Below are 6,430 nucleotides of genomic sequence, written 5' to 3'. Positions count from 1 at the left end.
AGTTGGCATCCAGGATTGCTCATTAGTCGGGAAGAATCATCGACTGAAGGCCACCAGATAAGGTCGCCCACTTGCTATGTGACTCGCTACCCCATTTGGTCCTAGGCCTAATAAATTTTACCTGAGCAATGGTGCTTGTAATCCCATTGGTTGACCATAGTTTTGTCCCACCCTGTATCTGCCTAAGTGGGACGCTTTGTCTCTACCTTAGCCCCGCATGGTTTTGTCCTATAAAAATAACCTGAAGGAGACAGCTTCCTGGGCAACCCGCTTGGGACCCCCTTCTGTCCCTCTCCAACAGAAGCTTTCCTTTCCAATAAAGTTTTACCTTCAGCCTCCGTTTGTTCCTAAAATTCATTCTTCAGTTGTAGAGAACACGAACTCATTCAGGCCAAGTTGGGAATTTCACGTCCTTATATCACCATAATCCCAGCAGTACTCAGACCCATAATCCCAGCCTTGGCTCATGAATTAATCACAAACTGTAGAACTGTGTCTCGATGACTGCATGAGACTTTGGAGGGACAAATACACACAAACCGTAACACTGGCTGAGTAGCCCTCCTTTCCCGGTTGTACCTTTGCTTATTTAAGCCTTCTGTTATTGCTGGACCGTGACGGTCAGTAAAATTGTTCTAAACATGCTTGCAGTAGGCTTCTGTAGCCACATACATGAAGCCTTCTATGAGGGCCGGCCAAATAGCTCAGTGGATTAAAGCACCCCCAAGCAGGTGCAGGGGCCAGAGTTTCGATCCCCAGACCTGCTGTGCCGGCCCTGCCCCTGGGGCTCGCTGAGACAGCAATTGGGACTGGGCGTGGTGACATGCACCTGTAATCCCAGCACTTGGGAGGCTGTAAACAGACGGATCACTAGAGTCCGATCTAATAGTAAGTCCCTGAACACCCTGTAGACCCTTCCCTAGAATACAAAAGAAAAAAAAAAAAAACACCATCTATGTAATTACCTAGGAAAAAAACTGTTGAGCATTGATTTACCAATACCGACACTGCCTGTGAGAAGCTGGAAATTGGGTTTTTTTGTTTGTTTGTTTGTTTCTTTTTTGGTTTTTTTGTTTTTTTTTTTGCAGAACCAGGGATTGAACTCAGGCCCTTGTGCTTGTCAGGGAAGCCCTTATTCCACTGAGCCATCTCCCCAGCCCTGGAAACCATTTTTTGCATTAGAAATGAATGAGACTGTAAGTGGTTCTACCACTGTGGAAAATGGTTCTGCAGCCGCTAATTGGACACACAGAGTGCAAGGGACCGCTTCTTTTTCTCCGCGAGGGCCTATCTGTCTCTAGGGCAGAGGCCGGAGTACTTCGGAGAAGCAGCTGGGCATCATGTGGAAGCCCACACCGTCCTATGGGAGAAGAGAGTGGCAAAGAGAAAAGCTGTTCTCCAGTGTTGCTGGCCCCTGATGACCCAGGGCCGAAACCGGATGTCCATGCTGTGCCCACCTCTCCCTCTTCCCGGGTGCCACAGCCATGCCGCCACCCAGCTCTACAGGCTGCCTCCAGTCCCCCACTGCCATGTACCTCCTGCTCCCAAGTCAGAGGGTTTTTCCTGCACCTTCCACACCTGGTCTTGTTGGCTCCAGTCCACACCATGCAAGTGATCTGCTGTCTCAAAAACAGCCCCAGGACGCCGTGTTCCCTTTTTTTAAAAAAATTATGGTGCAGTATACATATGCGCTGAAACTGTCAGCTGGGGAGTAGCTCGTGATGGGATATTTGCCTGGCGTGAGTGAGCCTGGGCTCCACCCCCACTGCTGCGAAATAAATACATAGCTGAACACACCCATCGGAGAAGGGAGAGTGCTCGCCTTTCATCAGCAGAGGGAACAGAGGCGTTCTGGGCTCATCAGGAGCCAAGGATGGAGAAGGGCGGGATTGAACTTGCCTTGACTTCAGAGCCACCATTTGTCTCTTTCTGGCTTTCCTGGGTGACAAACAGGTCTGACCACTGGACCGGGAAGAGCTCATTTCTGCTCAGTCATATACCTAACAAAGGTAGTCAAAGGACCAGAGCTTTTGCATCTCACTTTCATTCTCTTTTGTCTGCGGGTCTGTCTGTCTGTCTGTCTTTCTGTCTCTGCCTCTGTCTCTCTCTGTGTCTCTGTCTCTGTGTCTCTGTCTCTGTCTCTGTCTCTGTCTCTTTCTGTCTCTGTCTCTGTCTCTCTGTCTCTGTCTCTCTGTCTCTGTTTCTGTCTCTGTCTCTCTCTCTCTCTCTGTCTCTCTGTCTCTGGGTCTCTGTTTCTGTCTCTCTCTGTCTCTCTCTCTCTGTCTCTCTCTTTGTCGCTGTCTCTGTCTCTCTCTGTCTCTGTCTCTGTCTCTGTCTCTCTCTCTCTCTCTCTCTCTCTCTCTCTCTCTCTCTCTCTCTCTCCTGAGAATTGAATATTGAGGATGCTGGGCCTCCTGTATGCTAGACAAGCACTCCGCTGTTGAGCTACACCCCAACCCACTTGTTTGTTTTCAGTGTGGGCTCTCAGGAAGCTGCCCAAGGGGCCCCTGAACCTGCGCAGCACATAGCTAATCACGTTTCTTAACATCACTTCCCAAACCCTTTCCTCTTAAGAAGGTGGAAAGACAGAAGTTGCCATCTGTTGCTCAGTGAGCATTTGCATCGAGGCATGTGAAGAAACTCATTTAATCTCTTTCATGATTTCCTTAGGGACCAATATTTTTTCCACTAATTTTTTTAAACTTCTGACTTGAAAATAATCATGGACTCATGGGAAATCGCAAGAATAGTACAGAGAATTTCCCAGTCCTAGTATCGTATGTAGCTGTAGTGCATATCCAAACTGGGAATTCAACCTCGCCATGACACAGCTAGTCTAGAGACCGTCTACCTATTTCATATGTTCTGTGCATTTGGGAGATGGCTTTAGCTTTGCACAACTCTAGGGAATAATACTGCCTTGAATCAGTGAGATTTCTGTTGCTGTGAGCAAAAATACCTCAGAAAAAGTCAAATGAAAAGAGAGGAAGGATTTCTTTTTGGTGGGGGGGGAGGTGGCACTCTTAGCTGCAGAGAGTTCAGTCCATTGTAGGCAGACACTGCTGTTGCTGGGCCAGAAGGGAAGCAGGAGAACATCGAGGTGAAAGGGCGTGGTGGAGCAGAGCTGCTCCTCTCAAGGGAGCTGGCAGCGAAGACAGCCAAAGCACCAGAGCAGAAGAAGCGGAGGACAGGGAGTCGTCCCCAGACCTGCACCCCTGGGGCCCACTGCCTTCAGCGGGCCCCTCTTCCCAGCGGCCCCTTCTACCAGGACCTCATCAACATATGGCTCCCTCAGTGCTGTTGCAGTCATCACGCTCCAATCATTTCTCAAAAGCTTATCAGCTGGCCCTTTAGGGACATTTGAGTTCGAATCTTACCATCGCTCCTAGAAGCAAGTCATCTCTTCTCCTCTGTCATTCTATTTCAGTGATTACTCAGTATGGGGGTCACTCAGCACCGGGCCTATCAGGGCTGGCTTTTACACCCCATGTAAGTCCTTTGAGATTCATCCGGGTTTCTATGCCTGTCGACAGTTTGCTCCTTTACCTTCTGCTTTATTTATTTAGCACACACAGGAACCCAAGGCCTCACGCATGCCAGGCAAATGCTCCCTTGCTGAACTACATACTCGGTCCCAGTACGTTCCTTTCTGTAGCTGGTCATGTTCCCTGTGGTGGCAGTGCCACTTCTAACCTGTTGGAGGATGCTGGGGAGTTGAAGTTATATCAGATACTGGTGGGGTTGAGGCTATAACAAATGCATGCGTAGGAGTTTATCGGAAGCTAAGTTTTCATTTCTCTAAGCTCCGTCTCCAGGTATGATGGTTGGGTCACACGATTAGTGCTGGATTCTAGAATTCCAGGGACGATCCAACACTTGCAGTGAAGTCATTTTCTCTCCATATTCCAGTTCCAAAGCAAACCATGTTTGCCCCCAACTATTTGGGCTCTGGATGAGAACTACCACTAGCCTCACAGGCCAAGGCATATCCTGGCCTTACAGCTTGAGTCCCATTCCATCCATTCTTAAATTTTTATTTTCCTTTAGCTTGTTTATTTTCAGTACCAGGGGATTGAACTCTGGACTTTGCATTTGCTGCTGAGCTACCTCCCTGGCCCCCTCCGTTTGCATATAAGAGAATTTTGTATCAGGAATAAGAACTAATGGCTGCTCATCTGGCTTTAAGAAAGCACAAGAAAAAATTAAGAACATGGATGGAGCATTTGTCAAGTCCTCAAGAGGTGTAGAAAATAACATAAGCTTTCTTTTGGCAGATTTCTTATGGACCAGAACCTTCTGAGCAGACACGGGTAATATACAGTGGACTCCCATGAGGTTCTTTGGCAGCGCCTACTGGAACCAAGCTCTGCTAAAGAAAATCAACGTGTCAGCACTGATGGCATTTGCTTCTCAGCTTCCCTGTGCTGGATCCTACCTGAGATGCTTGATCTGGGGACGTAGCATCCGTCAAGACCGGCCCTGGAGCACCCTACACTGACTCCAGCCACACCACCTGCCACCGTGTCACGAAGTCACAACCTCTCGCGTTGTTCTCACACCAAGGCTTCTTTCGCCATGAGCAAACAAAAATAAAACTGCGGGTATTGCCAGCGAGGTTAATTTTATGTTACGTATTGATCGCACAGTTGGTTTCCGCATGGGAGAAACTGAGTGATCACTTTTGAGCTCTAGGAGAAGAAAAGTGCTGAATAAGACAGCATGCTTCCAATGACTCATTTCTCACCAGGAGGAAAATGTCCCAGATTCGAAGGAGCAGGGAGACCAGCCCTGGTGACTGCTGTATTCAGCACAGCAATGAGAAGTCTCGCAGAAACAAGGACACACAAGAGATGCTCAATAGATATTTGTAGAGCTGGGGGGGGGGGTGGCACGCGTCTGTCATGACAGTCCTCCTTGAGAGGCTGAGGCAGGAGAATCAGTAGTTTGAGGACAGCCTGGGTTATGCAGTAAATTCAAGGGCAACCTAAAGTAGACAGGCAGACCCTGTATCAAACATTTGCGAAATGCATTTGGCCACCATTTGACAGCTACAAAACTATAATGATTTGGACCAGGCCTGGTGGCACACGTGTAAATCTCAGCTACTCGGGAGGCTGAGACAAGAAGATGGCAAGTTCAAGGCCAGCTTGGGCAACTTAAAGAGACCCTGTCTCATAAATAAAGTAATTAATTACTAGGTCACAGCTCTCCGTGACTCCACCATGTATTTTATCAGTGTGGCATATGCTTGTGAGGCTAGGATTCAGAAAGGGAACTATCTGGGCCCAAGGACATCAACACTACTTAGTAGCTATTTAAAATTTCTCAGTGAAATTTCCTCCTGGTGAGTCAGGGATAAAAATAGGCTCTTCTGCACCGGATCCAGTTTCATCCCCCAAAAAGATATGTCTAAGTCCTAACTCGTAGTGCCTGCAAATGTTGCCTTATTTGAAAAGAAGGCCTTTGCAGACACATTAAGTGAAGAACACGGCATACTGGCTTACGGTGGGCTCTGAGCCCTGGGCTGGCATCCTGAAGCAGACAAGGTGGTGGAGAGGCAGACCCGGAGGGCATGCAGACCCAGGGAGAAGCCCGCACAAAGACGGAGGCCAAGCTGGGGCCATGCAGGACGGCAGCAGCGAGGGATGCCTGAACTGTGGAGGACAGACCATGCAGGCTCCTCCCCAGGCCCTGGCCTTGTCCGTGGGTAGATTAGACTTCACGCCTCCGTACCAGTGAGCAAAGAAGTTCTAGGCTTCTGGCTGTGTGTTACTACAGCCTCAGGAAATGAACAGACAGCGCCTTCAAGGCATTCTTGAAGGAGGAAATGAGCTGATCTGTATCTAGCCGACCAAGACTTATTGCGCCGCATACACCTCGGGCACACACACGCACACACGCGTACATACACATATGCACCAACTTTCACGGCTGCCATCTGTTCTGCCCCCTTATCACAGGACCTGTGTATGCTTGGGCACCTGCCTCTTCTTGGCAGGTAGATGCCACATCCACTTTTAGCATAAAGACAGGCCCTGGACTTGGGTTGGGGAGATAGCAAGGTGGTCTAAGCACTTGCCTGGTATGACCAAGGACCTGGGTTTGATTCCCAGTACTGTGTGCCGTCCCGGTCTCAGAACCCAGGCGTGGGGCTGGAGAGATGGCTCAGTGGTCTAAAGCACCTACTTAGAACAAGCTTAGCAAAGCACAGGGACCACGGTTCAATCCCCCAGCACCACATGCCAGCCAGCCCCCCTCCTGGTGGGCTGAGCTGGCCACACACACACACACACACACACACACACAAATAAATAAATAAATAAATAAATAAATAAATAAATAAAATAAATAAATTTAAAAAAAAAGAACCCAGGCGCATCCTACCGGCCACTGAGACAGGGCGTGGTGGTGCATGCCTGTAATGCCAGCG

General features: G+C 48.9%; 1 long non-coding RNA gene across 1 annotated transcript; it reads left to right on the top strand.

Annotated features, from left to right (window-relative positions):
* The first annotated feature begins 1,710 nt into the window (after nucleotides 1–1,710).
* Nucleotides 1,711–5,123, top strand: LOC111814482. Its single transcript, XR_002819456.1, has 3 exons — nucleotides 1,711–2,009; nucleotides 3,428–3,489; nucleotides 4,275–5,123. It is a non-coding gene; the product is annotated as an uncharacterized LOC111814482 (long non-coding RNA).
* The last annotated feature ends 1,307 nt before the right edge of the window (nucleotides 5,124–6,430 follow it).

This window comes from Octodon degus, unplaced genomic scaffold, assembly GCF_000260255.1.
Source record: "Octodon degus isolate 3935 unplaced genomic scaffold, OctDeg1.0 scaffold00329, whole genome shotgun sequence".
NCBI classification, from domain to species: domain Eukaryota; kingdom Metazoa; phylum Chordata; class Mammalia; order Rodentia; family Octodontidae; genus Octodon; species Octodon degus.
Note: the sequence above shows the minus strand (reverse complement) of the source record. Positions and strands in the feature narration are given on the sequence as shown.